This window comes from Lissotriton helveticus, chromosome 2_2 (assembly GCF_964261635.1).
Source record: "Lissotriton helveticus chromosome 2_2, aLisHel1.1, whole genome shotgun sequence".
NCBI classification, from domain to species: Eukaryota; Metazoa; Chordata; class Amphibia; order Caudata; family Salamandridae; genus Lissotriton; species Lissotriton helveticus.
In genome coordinates, this window is record NC_136060.1 from 366915069 (window position 1) to 366931199 (window position 16131).

Below are 16131 nucleotides of genomic sequence, written 5' to 3' on the forward strand. Positions count from 1 at the left end.
ATCCTTTCAAGCCCAGCATTCAACAGTGCCAGAGGCAAGGTCCCAAGGATATTTTTGGGCCCCTGGCCGGTTTTTTTCCAATGGGTTATTGTTGAATTCCTCTGGAAGCTAGCCTTAATCTGACATTCACTGGGAAATATATATTCTAGTCTATTCTATTCTGGGGTATTTACAGAGTGCATGGCTATCTGGTGCCTACCCTGCACTAAACTGCTTGAATAGTAGCATTTGGTCTGTGGAACTGACTGACCGGCTAATCAAGGTAATCTCTTTTACGAAGAACCATGCTTTTAGGTGCTTCCTGAAACTAACTTTTTCTTGGATATTACGAATCCTAACTGTGAGGGAATTCCATAACTTTGGAACAAGGTACGAAAAAGACCTGACTCCCGCTCATGCTTTGCAAATTCTGTGAATTAAAAACTGCATGGCATCTGCAGACCTTAACACCTTGCAGGGGGTATATGGCTGTAAAGGGTAAAACAGCCTGAGAATGCCTTCCTGAAATGTCACACAGGCCTGGGGAAAATGCAGGCTAGATTGATAGCAGGGGCATGTGGGAAAAGAGCAAATATTAACATAGTCGAAGAGAACCTAGAGCCTTGTAAAAATTGGGGCAACTGGACCATAGGAGAAAGCAACTTAAGTACACCTTCATGGGCACTGAATGAGTCTGAACTCCTCAGCGAGATTGATTAGGGAAGTGGGTTGTCGCATAGCCTAAAAATAATTTTGTGGAACATCAATGGTTTCATAGAGCAAACAAAGATTGACTGTATAAAATACATCTCAAGGCAGATAGACATTGTTTGCCTGCAGGAAACCTGGCTGTGCGACAATACCCCAGTGGTTGATGGGTGTGTTCAGATTCATAAATCCGCCAGTAAATCAAGATTTGGACGTCCATCTGGGGGGATTATAACACTCATTTCCACAAGAACTGCAAATAAAGTAAATATGATAACCACTTCTTGTAAATGGGTGTTAGTTGTTGAGGTAACCTTACAGGGGCCTGAAAAGTTAATTGACCGTGCGATTGTGGCAAACACCTACATACAATGGGGTTCTCAAGAAGAATATGAAAGTGGAATGGGTCTATTTAACACCTTGGGTGCTATGGCTTTTCCCCTCCTGTGCTGATTGATTGATAATCCCATTGTTCATTACAAGGTCAGCTCGTCATTAGCACAGCTCCAGTGTGCCTCATGACGAGCTGAGCTATTCATGAACATGGAAGGGGTTAAAGATGATATGAACTGCTTGATTGATAAGTATGGAAATGATCTGAGGATTATTATGGGCGATTTTAACCATAAACTAAACCCCAAAAAAGTAGACCCCTGGCTTAAAGAAATGTTAAAAGCTTATGAGATAATGCCTGCACACTTTCCCATTTGCGACATGAGTAGACAAGTTGAAGCCTTAGGGAAATTCCTAGGTTCAAAAGGGCTAATTAGCTTAAATGGTAGGTCGGGTACCGACCGTCCAGCTAAACAAACGTTCAGAAGAGGTAACCAACACTGTCCCATAGATTATGTGTTTGTACATGCCTGGAACTACACTATAGTAAAAAAGTTTAAAGTAATCCAGCGTAAAGAAAGTGACCATCACCAATTGTTTTGTGAATTAGTAAGAGGGCTCCCAAGACCATGTGAAAGAGTCCTCCCCCAATCGATGGCATACCCAAAAGGACTGACTACAAAATTAACAGACGAATATCTAGTAAAACGAACTAGTTTTCAACAAAATTTAACCTTGGAGGTGGCGAATGATCAGACGATTGCATGTTTTGAGGAAAAAAAATCTATCAGGTCGTACAATGCCTCAGAGCTGACCTAAAGAGGAATGGAAAGGGAATTAAAGATCCAAAAGCCCGATATAGAAAGCAAACAAGCTGGTTTGACTCAGTGTGTAGGGGAAAAAAAGGTTAATAAGAAGAGAATGAAAGATGTCTGAGGCTAAGGTATGATCAGAAGGGCTTTACCAACTTAACTAAATTAAGGAAACATTATAAAATGTTAGTGAGGTCTAAGAAGAGGAGATTCAAAGGAAAATGCTGGCAGTTGATCCAAGACGCCTCGGGGCGGTCACCGGAAACCCTGAGCTGTGTAGTCGATGAGGCATCTTGGGAGGAGTATTTAGGCCAATTATATATGGCTAACAATGTGCCAGTAATAAGCGAGGGAAGAGCACCTAAGAGATGGGAGGCAAAAGAGTTAATACCTGTATTCTCAAAAGAAAAAGTGAAGGATACCGCTGGGCCAGATAATTTACCCGCTGTTATAGTTAAAACAGAGTTAAACTGGTGGGCACAATTTTTCTCAAAGATGTTTTCTGTGGTGCTAGAATTACGCCTTATCCCAAAATCGTGGAGACCTGCGGGGATTAGGCCTCTTCACAAAAAGGGGATAGGAAGGGCCCTAAACAGCACAGATTAATTAATCTGTTAGACATTGAGGTAAAAGTATGCTCTAAAATAATCCTAGGCAAGATTGTACCAGTGGAACAAGGAGAGTTTCAGGAGGGGCACTCAACCATTGATCATTGCTTTGCCTTATGGGCATTAGCTTGGAAGTCGTTAGAAGAGCAAGGTAGACTTTACTGCTGTTTTGTCGACTTTCTGCCAGCATTTGATCTAGTGGACAGGGAGTGTCTCTGGGAGTCGTTAAAAAGGTATAACATTCCGGAAGAACTCCTAGTAATAATTCAGAAGTTGCATAGCCAGAACTGGACACAGGTCATCAAACATACAATGGGGGGCTTGACACTGGAGATTGCGATCAATAATGGCCTAAGACAGGGTTGCGTATTGGCCCCACTTCTTTTTGCAATCTTCCTTGCTGACCTACCCTCCTCATTAATGACGAAGAGAAGTGCAAGCCCAAATGTAAATGGGAAGCATGTGTCCTGTCTACTGTACGCAGATGACCTAGTAATTCTCGACTAAACAGAATTGGGTCTGCAGAGGAAGCTAAATGCGTTTGATGCATATTCTGCATCAAAACACCTCACAGTGAACATGGATAAAACAAAAATATTGTGCTTTGGGAAGAGAGATAAAAAATGGAACTGGTTTTTGGGGTATTCAAAGCTAGAAGTTGTCAACAAATATAAATATTTGGGGATATGGTTTGACAGGTCTTTGAAATGGAGCACACACTTAGAGGCCCAGAAAGCCAAAGCTTTAGCCTCGGTCTGAAAAAATTCAATCGTAATTATGGTGCCATGTCCCATAGTCCCTTGCTGAAGGCTTTTACTGCAATGATCCCTCCACGATTGCAGTATGGAGCAGAAATTCTATGTTTAGGAGGGAAAAGTACCTGGGACAGTGTGGAAGGGAAATGCTTAAAAGCATTGATGTCATTGCCTAGCTAATCAATGATCCAGGCCATTAGGCTAGAGCTACACTTGATATCATGGAATGTCCAGGTCCAAGTGAGTTTACTAAGATTTTGGAAACGACTGGGGGGCATGGGAAGATGATAAAGTGTCACTTTGGTGTATGAAGGAGATACAGTTGAGTGAACTAAAGTGGGCAAAAGTAATAAGAAAGAAACTCTACTCCATCTGTGACAATCTGAAGGTGAAAATCGACCCCCAGTCCTTGTACATTGAAGAACCAAAAAGTGTACTCAAATTCCAAGGGAAGGAAAAGTCTAGACTATCTAATATGGAGTATCTGAGACAAAAAGGGTCCGTGCAATTTATGATAAATAGTTGGAGTAATGAAAATTGATATCCTTACCTAGGCACCCTACCAAATCAATGGCTCAGAATGGAATTATTAAGAATGAGCGTTGGCATGAACCCCGCTCGAGCCAATGACAAAATAAAAAGAATACTGATGAATCCTGACTGCAGGTGCAAATGTGGGATGGGTATAAAATGCAATTGTTTACACATTTTAATGGATTGCAAAAAATTGTTAGACCAATGAAAATTGTTCCTACGTCCAGCATTTTTAAAGTATGGGATTGGGTCACGGACGCAAGCAATTGAGCTCCTCATGGACATGCAGTATCTTGATATTGCAATAGCAGTGGCGAAGTATATACAGGCCGTTAAAAGGTTATTTATGAAATAGGGACTGGAGGAGTCGTCCGTGCATTGACAAAGAGACATTTTAAACTGGATAATTTTAATTGGTTTAAATATAAATTTAAAATGTTCAGATCACATATGTGTTTTTAGAGTGTGCTTATAAATGGAGTATGAAATTGTTTTAACAAAATTAAGGGTGATGTTAGGAAAATTAAGTTATTTGTTGTAAGGAGATAATGAATTTGTAATAATTCGTTTTTGTTTTTCAATGATGGCTCTTTTACAAACTGTAATCAAATGCTGTGTTTTACTGTGTTTTATGTTGTTTAATGATCTATGGTCAAAATAAACGTACTCTTTTGACTGACTGATATGGCTGTAATAGAGACTGAAGCCGTTGGGGACTTCTTCTGCGGTAGATCCTACGAGCAGTGCAGAGGGCCGTAATTTTATTCTCGGCTTAGCTGGTAGCCAATGGAGTGAGGCCAAGGTGCTCGAGACTGATTGGTGCATAGGGACGTTCAGTAGTTTAGCAGCATTTTGTAATGTCTGCAGCCTTTTCCATAATCAAGTCTGGAGAGGACAGTGCTTGAACAACAAGCCTTCTGGTTGAGATTGGAAGGAGCTCTAGTATTTTTCTCAGCATCCTGAACCCACCATTGCAGTTTGCTGAAACCTTCCTGGCTTGGATGTCAAAAGTGGACGAATTGTCAAACCAGATGCCCAGGTTTTTATTGAAGAATTGGGAGAGTGCACACTTCTTAGGGATTCTGGCCAGCCTGCTAGAGACCAAACATTAGGATCATTACCCAATGCCTTGACTTCGCTATTTTCTCAATTAAGTTTAAGGCAGCAGTGTGCCATCCAGTTGACCAATTCCTTTAGGCAGTGACACAATTGTGGTACTTTTGCCTGCTTATCAGGGGTAATTCACAGTACAAGTTATGTATCATCCACATAGCTGACTCTTAAGAGGCTGAAGGTTTGGACTATGTCAACCAATGAGCGTACATAAAGGTTTAATAATGTGGGACTCAAGGTGGAGCCCTGAGGGACCCCACCTTTAAGAGGAAAGACCTCTGAATAGCAAGGGTTGTCACACACTTGAAGACTCCTATCTTCTAGGAATGAGAAGAGCCAGCCCAGTGTGATACCACGTATTCCTGCGCTTTCCAATCTCTGTCTGAGAGTTGGATGGGCTAATGTGTCAAATGTCGCACTGAGGTCCAGAAATGTGACTGCAGTCAAACCCCCTTGGTTCAAGATCCTTTTTGATTCCAGTCTCAGTGCTATATTGGGGTCTGAAACCTGTTTGTAATAAAGGTTTTACCACTGCATGCTTTCAGAGTTGAGATATAGTCCCACTTCTTAAAGATAGATTAGGCAGATCTAATAAAACAGGAAATATCTCGCTCATCCCTTGCTTCAGCACATGTAATGGGGCAGGATCCACTGGAGAACCTTATCACTTAAGGACAGAAGATTTTCACCACTAATAGGTGGTGAGGTGCTCCTTAATGGACTTGACTTGTCCAGAGGTGTTGGACAATTTGATGTTCCTCCTACCTGTAGATAAGGTGCTGTATATTGTGGTGACCTTTTCCAGGAAAATTTTAGCCAAGTTCATACAATGAGCTACTGAGGGTGAAGGGAGAAGATTAGTGGGTGGAGGGTTTGTGAGGGATTTAATTATTTGAAAGGTCTTCTGGGAGTAATTTGATGACTTCTTAATTCTAAAGGCATAGTAACTGGTTTTACCGTTCTTGATTTCATCAAGATATTTCTTTATTATTTTTTTTGTCAGTTTTACATTCGGCATTATAAGATTTTCTCTATTTCCTCACCCCCTTTTACACTCTTTTTTTAACTGTGAGAGAAGCGGAATAAACCATGGGGACATTTTTTGTTGCTTTGTTTGCTTCGGTTTTTTAAGGAAATGTTTTGGTCGATGGTAGTATTTATTTATTTGCTGTTTTATATAGTGCGGACATGGCCCTAAAAAAGGGTATCAGAACGCTTTACATTTACATATCTTTAAACTTAGAACAACACTTACGACATGTAAATTTAGTAAAAATAATAAGCGTAAGGCGAGTTGCTAGAAACAGTCCTGAGTAACTATACATTGATTTGTAAGACAAACATTTGTGCTTTAACACTCAAATATACAAGTCCAACATAATTGCTAGGGGTCAATGTGTGTTAGCATAAGTGTGAGTGATGATATCAAGTCCGCTGAAATTATGGAAGGAAATTGCTCATAAAAAAGATTTGGCTTAATTTTTGAAAGCAGAAATGGATATTATTTTTCTAATGTTCCTGGGAGTGCGTTCCAAATTCTTGGTGCTGCACCAGAGAAGGCTCGGTCATAAGTACTTTTCTTTCGGAAGAGAGACGGTTTCAGTAATAGATCTCCTTGACTCCGGGACACTCGGCATCCTCCTGATAGTGTGATTTTCTGGGCTAGGTACATTGGTGTTTTGTAGTATATCGCTTTGTGGGTGATAAATGCCATTTTTTGTTGAATTATTGATTTGCAAGGCAGCCAATTGAGCGCTTTCAAATGAGGGGTGATGAGGTCGAATTTTACGGAGCCCATTATAATTCTTGTGGCCGTGTTGAGACAAGCTTTTAGTGGTGCTGTTGAAATCTTGGGAAGCCTGGCTAGAGTTGTGCAACCATACTCGATATGACTAATGCCTGGACTGCTGTTTTAAGGTCTGAGCTATTTATGAAAGGTTTCAGTTTTCTGAGGTAGCTTAAATGGAAATGGACGTTTTTTGCCACCGTGTTAATGTGTGTTAGCATGTTCAGGTTTTTGTGTAACATAATTCCAAGAGACTCGGTTGAGTCTACAAGCCTTGGAGTACAGTTTAGCACCGTGATCAGCTTGGCCACTCCAAGATATTTGTAGCGTTTTTCTGGGGTGAGATCAGAAGGAATTCCGTTTTTTGCAGGTTAAGCTTGAGGTGATTACTAGTTAGCCAATGGACGGTTCTCTTAAGTGCCTGGTTCATGATAACAATCTTTTCTATCGATGTGATCTTGATATAAAGCTGTGTATCGTCAGCAGACATGTGGAAGGAGATGTTTGGCTGTTGTATGATTTCTGTTATTGGTTCTACGTAAAGATTGAATTGAGCAGGGGATAGTATTGAGCCCTGTTCTACTCCAATAAGATTTCTAGATGAAGCAGATAATGATTGGTTCACTATGAATTTTTGCGAAATGTTCTCTAAGAATGACCTAAACCACTTTAGGGCTGTACCCTCTGGGCCCATTCTTTTTTTCAGGCATTCCAGTATTTTGGCATGGTTTACAGTGTCAAATGCCGATGAGAGGTCGAGCAGGAGTAGGAGACAGGTTTCATTGCAGTCAAGGACAAGTAGAGCATCGTCCACGATGTGCAGAATTGCTGTTTACATGTTGTGCTTTGGTCTAAATCATGATTGGAAGTCATTCGGCAGTTTGAATTCAAAGATATGTTGGCTCAGTTGTTAATATATACATTTTTCCAAGACTTTGTCTAGCAGGGGAATATTTGTCAGTGGTCTAAAGTTGTTGAGGTCAGATGGATTACCTGTTGGTTTTTAAAGATTGGAGTGACTTGCCCTGTTTTTAGGCAGTCTGGCAATGAGCTTTGCGATAGCGAAGCATTGATAATCTATGTCCATGGGGGGATGAGCAGATGGTTTATTGTAGACCAACAATTTGCAGGTAGAGGATCATTGAAGTGATTGTTTGGTTTTATTGTTGAGATAATCTTTGCAATATCTATGTCAACTTAGGGCTTGAATTCTGACAATAAAGCATTATTTCTAGGCATTTCCAGAGCTGGTTGATATTACAGCTTAGTTGGGGTGCTCTTTTTGATCAAGGGGCACTCAGCTGCCTTTTTGGGCTCCACCTCCATGGATTTGGCTTTGGCTGTAAAGAAGGAGGAGAATTCTTTGCTGCTTATATTCTATTTTGTAGATGTTGGTGCAGATTTGGTCATTTCGTTGGATTGATTTTAGCAGTTCGAAGAGTTTCCTTGGTCTGTTGTTTTGCATCATTATCCAATAATTTTCTAAAGAAGTCTTTTTTTTTAATTGAGAATGCTTTTATTGTAGGCCTTTCTGGCTTGTATTAGTTGGATTAAATGGGGTGAAGAAGGGTGTTGTGAGGTTCTGCGATTTTCGACTTAGTTCCGTATTTGTCCGCCATTTTGTGTCCTACCGCCATTTTGTGTTGCCTTCACTCAGGCGACATGGCGAACGGAGTGTTTTTGCCTTTTCCAGCTGCTGCGTGTCTTTTCTGTTAAAAAGTAACCCCCTGCCCTTGTTTACGAAACCGATGTCAAGGTCTGGGCTGATTGATCCCTGTCTCGACTGACTATTTGGCTCTCCTATTCTTTCCTCACTTTATCTTATCCGACTGGCCTTCGCTATTCTCTCCTTGTATTCTCTTGTTACACAACTATCCTTTGAGGCACACAAATACGTCCTGCCACCAGCGAATTAGATTATGGCACTAGCATTGATTAACTTGTGGGGAGGGGTAACACACAGGGTCTGAAAGAAGGGCGTATTTGGGACATTCGATAGCTTGTTTTCCAACTTTTCCTATTGGCTAGCCTTGTATGTATTTGGAGTATACGTCATAAATATGTGTGTTATAAAATATTGTGCGCCACGGAATTTAAGTGGCAGTCTCCTGAGAACCTACTCTGTACTTCTGGGACAACTGTGCTTAGCTGCAGCTAATAAACCTGATTTTCCATGCCCAACAGAGTGTCTCGTGTCTCTGTCCGACAAGGCATCTGAACTCGGAGATTAAGGCGTGCCCTGCGCCGCCAGGCCCATAAAGCCCGGTTCTTCAACTGGAGTCCCAACGTGGGGCGGGATCAGTAGTAGCGGTTCAGCCCGAGGGTCATGAGCTGCCCAGCAGTTTAAAAATAATGAGATTGATCAGGCGATTGAAGTCTCTGACAGACAACATTGTATGGCAATAGATAAATGTTACCCTGTGTTGCCTACTTCCCCCCAGAGCAAGGATCTTGACGAAGATTTGTTGAGATTGCCTCCGCCCTATGTACAAGGTGCTAATGCACCCCCATTGTTGCCACTTGTTCAGCCACCTGTTGGTCTTCCACAGGTCCGGCTCTTCCACAATTACATCTTCCAGTATTGCCACCCCTGCCACCGACTCCTGTTCCTGGGACTCCTCTACTTCAGTCTCCTTTATCCTCGGTTCCTCTTATAACTGTTAGCCCCCCTCCTGCTCTGCCTAATGCTTTGTCTCCCGTTCTACTGTCAGATTCCCCTACAGCTCGAAGACGATTAGTCGATACTGTGTCTGGCATTTTCTCCCCCCTCTTTGGATCTTTTAACTGGACTCCTGCTCTTTCTCGAAGACAATCCCGTAGTCAACTTCCAGGTACTGACGAGCGAACTGTGTTGGATAATCTTGCCCGCAAATGGATCACGAGTGGTCCACAGTATAGTGTGCCCGATATCATGATCACCTTTTCCCAGTGGGATGAGCCCAGACAGAGATATGCTTTTAATATCATGTGTGACACTCTTGTTAAAGGTTGGGAGGATATGGAATTTGGTCTCGCTCCCCAGGGTCTGTTAGATGTACAGGCTACGTTTGATAAGGGACTTATTGTGGGTTCTGAGGTTGAGAACGCCGTACGGATTCTTGTCACCTTTAGGTCTTTATTCTCTTCTCAGGCTTCTCTTGAACCTGATCCTGCAGTAAGACAAAAAGTGAAACATTATCCTATGAGAGAAGTTCCTCCAATATGGAGGGATGCGGTTCCACAGGCAGGCGCTGTTGCAGGTGTCCCTGCTCATTTCCAGCGTATATGGGTACATGTCCCCTTGAAACCATCTGAAGTTCTGGCGCTTAAACAGTCTTTACCGGATCCTCATAAAAATCCTCCTGGGTATTATAAAGAGCTATACCAGACTGTTGATGCGTGAGTCATGAATTTGGCCGATATTGATATGTTGATGGGAAATGTAGTCCCACAAGCATTATGGGCTCGGATTCGTAAGGAGGACCATGATCAATCTTTAGGTGGTGCGTGGGCTGCTATAACTGCCGCAGATGCTGCACAAGTAGGTGGTTCTAAACCCGATGCTTTGATTGCGGAATTACCCGGTAGGATCATTACTTTAATGAAAACGATGATGCCTGCCTTACGTGTTAACTGGGATAAATTAGCTGCGTGTAAACAGAAGAAAGATGAGAGTGTCTCTGCTTTCTTTACCCGTTTCGAAGAGACGTTCATCGACCATAGTGCTCAAGACATGAGTACTGAGGGTGGACAGCGGTTATTTGTGGACAAATTCGTATTTAATTTACTTCCAGAACTGTCGCATAAATTGAAAGATTCCGAGAGTTTGTGGGCTGTTTCTTCGTCTGCCCTGATATTAGCCACTGCTCAGTATTATGAGAATAGGGATAAGGAGGAAAAGGATAAACTCGAGAAAAAGACTAAAGAATTAAAAACGAAGGTTCTTTTACAACAGGCTTATCCCCCTCGTTCTGCTCAGTGCCAATTTCAACAGCCTCCCCAGTTTCAGAGGTTATTACAGAAACCTGAACCTTTTGTCCCGCGACCTTTACTTGGTCCTAATCAATGTGCCTATTGTAAAGAGGAAGGTCATTTTAAGAATAGCTGTCCGGTTTTATTGCAGTGTAATGGTGGACTGCCAGGGCCACGAGGCCGTGGTAGTTTTCAGTCAGCATCCAGGGGTAGAGGGCGAGGTGCGTTGTCACAGACACAGCGTCCCTCTCCCCCTCAGTTTTCCACGAATTATTTTGACCAACAGAATGCTCAGTCTGCACAATATTACAATGACGACTATTGTGTTGAAGGTGAGAATCAGGATTTTCACACTAGCTAGGAAAGCCATGGACAAAGTAAGGGAGTCGTATCAGTTCCAGTGGATCAGAATGGGCCTTAGGTTGAGGTTGTTGCATTGGGTGTTTCAGAGCTATTTCTTTTGGATACTGGTGCAATGAGAAGTTCTATCATTCACTCAAAACTCCCTGGGGCACCTTTGTCTGGCTTAACAAACGTTTCTGTGGGATTCTCTGGCACCCCAGTTCATAACCCGGTTTCTTGTCCTTTGCCTCTTTCAATTTGTCCTTATGATTTAGAGGCCCCGCTCATTTTAACGACTGGTTGCGGTGAGAATTTGCTGGGTTTGGACTTATTGAAACGGCTTCATGCAACATTGTACTGTTCTCCTTCTGGTGTACATCTTACCTTAGATTAAAACTTGGTCTCTCCTATGTATTTGTCCAAGGACCAATTCCCACCTGAATTGCATTCGCTTCCTGCTACGCTTTGGGCCACAGGTCCGAATAATGTTGGTTTGCTCCAAATTCCACCTTACATGGTTACTGTTAAGCCTAATGTTAAATTACCACGCATTCCTCAGTATAAAATTTCAAGCGATGGTGAAAGAGCTCTGTTGGCTATTATTCATGATTTAGTTCAGAAGGGTGTGGTGGAAGAAACAAGAGGAAATGTTTGCAATAGTCCTGTTCTCCCTGTTCTTAAACGCACTGATGCTTCTCAACCCCTTGTATATCGATTTGTGATCGATCTTCGGCAGGTTAACAAGATTGTTATCCCCCAGTTTCTTGTTGTCCCAGATATCACTGCTTTGCTCACATTGATACCTGCTTCGGCTGCCTGGTTTTCGGTCATTGATCTCAAGAATGCTTTCTTCAGTATTCCTATTGCTGAGGAAAGTAGAGATATTTTTGGCTTCTCTCTCGGAGGCCGAAGTTTTCGATTTAAGCGTGCACCCCAAGGCTATTGTGAGAGTCCCTCCATTTATAGTCAGGCTTTGAAATCTCAGCTTGATGCTTTTACTTTGCCCCCAGGTGCCACTCTTATTCAGTATGTGGATGATTTGTTGATTGCTGCTGATTCGGAGGATGTTTGCAAACGTGTGACTGTCTCATTGTTATGCTATTTGTCTGATCTCCATCATAAAGTGTCTCCCTCTAAACTGCAATATTGTCGCCAAGAGGTTACCTATTTAGGTCATCTCTTGTCGAAGGAGGGAAGGCGATTGACCCCAGAACGTATTGAAACTATTGCACAAATGTCTGTACCATCCACACAAAGGGAGGTGCGTGCCTTTTTGGGTATTACCTCCTATTGTAGGCAGTGGATTCCAAATTTTTCTTTGTTGGCTAAACCTTTGCTGGCACTCACTTTGAAAGACACGCCCCAACCTCTTCCCTGGACTGACGAATGTCCGAAGAGCTTCTCTGACTTACGTACTGCCTTGTGTTCTGCTCCTGTGTTAGGTACTCCGGATTACAGTAAGCTTTTCAAACTCTATGTTCATGAAAGGGAAGGCTGTGCGTTGCCAGTTTTAACACAACAATTGGAAGACAAACAGCGGCCATGTGCCTATTTTTCGGTTACATTGGATCCAGTAGCCAAGGTGTTACCTAGTTGTCTTAGAGTTACAGCAGCAGCAGCGATCTCCATTCGTCAATCTGCTGGATTGGTACTGGATAACACCCTTGTGGTTATGGTACCACATGCAGTGAATACTCTTTTGAACAGAATGAAAACACAACATCTCACGGGTGCTTGTTTGTCTGGGTATGAGCTGATGCTTTTGGCTAGTCATATACACATCAAGAGATGTAATACTTTGAATCCAGCAACACTGTTACCCATTACAGAAGAGAGAGATGCCCAAGTACAGCATGATTGTTTTCTCCGTACAGAGGAAGAAACGAAAGGCAGAATAGATTTAAAAGATACACCACTCGTGTACCCGGATGGGATCTTATGGGTGGATGGGTCTTGTTTTAAGCTCACCAATGGTGATACGACTGCAGCCTATGCTGTTACTACTTTGCGTACGGTTGTTGAGACAGCACGTATCAGGCAGAATTCAGCCCAAGCAGCTGAATTGATAGCTTTGACTAGAGCTTGTGCATTAGCTGAAGGAAAAAGAGTGAATGTGTTCATCGACAGCCAATATGCATTCGGGGTGGCCCACAGTTTTGGCCGCCTTTGGAAAGAAAGAGGATTCTTTACTTCACACGGGACTAAAATACAGCATGGTCAGTTAGTGAATGATCTTTTGGAATCACTTACTTTGCCTACCCAGATAGCAATCGTGAAGTGTAGTGCACATAAAAGGATCACTGTTGATGTGGGTCGCGGGAATGCTTTTGCAGACGAGGTAGCGAAAGAAACAGCGAGAGATGCTACAAGTCGCATGTATGTTGCAGGCCCTGCAAGATGGGTCGGAGAAGCAGGAATGTGTGAGGACACAATAGAGAGTGTGAGAACGATTCAAGGAGAGGCTACAGAGAAGGAATTGAGTAAGTGGAGAGAAAGTACGGGAATGTTGGACGCGACCGGGTGTTCGACGGAATTGTCAGAACACCAAAGTTGGCTGTTACCAGACGCTTATGTATTGTCTGTGGTTACTATGGCGCATGGTCCAGCTCACATCAGTGCGAAAGGGATATGTAAACTTCTAGCTCCAGTATGGCAGAATGAAGGAATACCTAAATGTGTGGAGAATGTGGTGAAACATTGTATGGTTTGCTTGATGCACAATCCAGGAAAGGGAACCCCAACTCCGGGAGGTCATTTTGCTCCCCCTACGTTTCCTTTTGAGGTATTGCAAATTGATTACATTCATATGGAACGTTGCAATAATTTAAAGTATGTTCTGGTGGTGGTGTGTGCCTTTTCCAGATGGATAGAGGCCTACCCCCTAAAGGATAATGCTGCTTTGTCCACTGCCAAAGTCCTCTTGAAGGAATTTTTCCCGAGGTTTGGTTTGCCGCGAGTTGTCTGGAGTGACAGCAGAAGTGAATTTGTAGGCCAAATTATGCAGAAGGTGTGTGCAGGCCTTGGTTTTAGGCAGAAATTCCATGCGGCAAACCACCCTCAGTCAGCGGGTTTGGTAGAATGATATAATGGCACTCTCAAGCTTAAACTGGCAAAGATTCAGGCCAGCACGGGTCTTCCTTGGCCCGATGCTTTACCTTTGGCACTCCTATATACGACAACAACTGTACATTCTCGTTTGGGACTCACCCCATAGGAGGTTGTTTTTGGACGCCCAGCTAACGTCTGGGGAGTCCCACGACCCAAAAAGTACTCTGATATTCCGTATCCTATGCTAATTGATTACTTGCATGACCTCACCACTAAATTACGTGTTCTACATCAGCAGGTACAAAAGGCTTTACCAGAGGCTTCCACAGACCCAGGGCACTCCATCCAACCCGGAGACTGGGTCTGGCTGAAGAATTTTCAGCGGAAGAAGAATCCGGAACCTCGCTGGGGGCCGCCTCAACAAGTCATTTTGTTGACACGTACAGCAGTGAAAGTCGTCGGAAAGAAGAATTGGATCCACGGCGTGCACTGCAAAAGGTCACCTTTGCCTTTGCCTTATGAACCGTGTTCGAATGGTTTAAAAACTACTTAGCACATAGACGCCAGATTATAAGGTTAGGCAACTTCTCTTCAGAGGAAAAATCCATTAAAACTGGGGTCCCACAGGGCTCCAGTTTAAGTCCCACCTTATTCAATCTTTACATGGTCCCTCTTCTTAATTTGATTTCCTCCAGTAACATCAGTACTGTGGCTTACGCTGACGACACTCAGCTTGTTCTGACCCTCGATAAAAATCGACCTAACGCAGAACAAACATTAAAAGAGTGTCTGTCAGATACCTTCAAATGGATGTCACATAACCATCTGAAGTGCAATTCATCTAAAACTGAAATCATACCTTTTGGACCCAATAATCTCTTCTCTCCACAACAATGGTGGCCTGAAAATGCAGAAGCTCCCCCCAATACCATTAATGCCGCGCGTAACCTAGGAATACAATTTGAGAACACTCTGACTTTCGACCAACAAGCCAAGGAAGTGGCAGGGGTATGCTTTGGTATTATCAGAAGCTTGAGGAAATTCTTCGATCTTCTTCAGCTGAGGGCCAGATGTACGGTAGCTGTCGCTCTTATAACATCTAGGCTGGACTATTGTAACAGCCTCTATGCTGGACTGAACAGATCAGCCCTTCATAAACTCCAAATAGTCCAGCATGCAGCTGCCAGACTGGTCCTTAGACTGCCCAGAATATCTTCGGCCTCGGCAGCACTGGATGCCTTGCACTGGCTCCCTATCCACAAGCGGATACTCTTCAAGGTCCTGACCATCACTTACAGAGCCTTTCACCATCAGGGCCCACTGTACTTGCGCAAATACTTTAATCAATACCACCCGTCAAGATCACTAAGGTCCTCTACAGCCAATCTACTTCACGTCCCCAGGTTCAAAAAGTCAACGAGAGGAGGAAAATCCATTGCTGTCATCGGCGCCAAAGTATGGAATAAACTTCCCTCTTTCTTACGTCAAGCCCCCACTGAACTTAAATTCAGAAAGCTTTTAAAAACATGGATCTATACCTTACCTAATGCCGAATGTATGGGATTCATATAATGTGCTTCTCTCACAGGTAGTCCCTTTCACCTACTACCTGCGGTTTCTGGAATCCAAGCGCCAAGATACTCCTTGGAGTGGTAGCGCGCTATATAAGTCCCTCCTCATAGCCATTATTCCCTTTATCACAGAACTATGACTAAAATCTGCTCCACCAATATATGGACCAGCAAGAGGATGTCGAAGTTGATTCTGGTAGGCATTGGAAAACATAGCCATATAGGCCCAGGCAGAACCTTCATAAGAAAATGGAAGGACTAGGTATGGCATCCCTTTCTCTGTGTTATGGGGCATGAGTCCACAAACCTAACAGTCAGTTGTATTGACTGCTAGTTGATGCTGATGCAACAGCTGAATAAATGAATTATTAAAATATTCTGTTCTCCTAGTTTTTTCGTGTTCTGGCAGTGTATGAAACTGATGCGGAAAGACAGTAGTGGAAGAAGACAAAGAAACAGACGTAGGAACAGGTGCTTGCTGCATAGTATGAACAACCCAACCCACACAAGCCAATAAAATACATGTACATATTAGAATGCACAAAATTATGCCACATGGGCTGAACAACAATTTCTTAAATTTACTGTTAA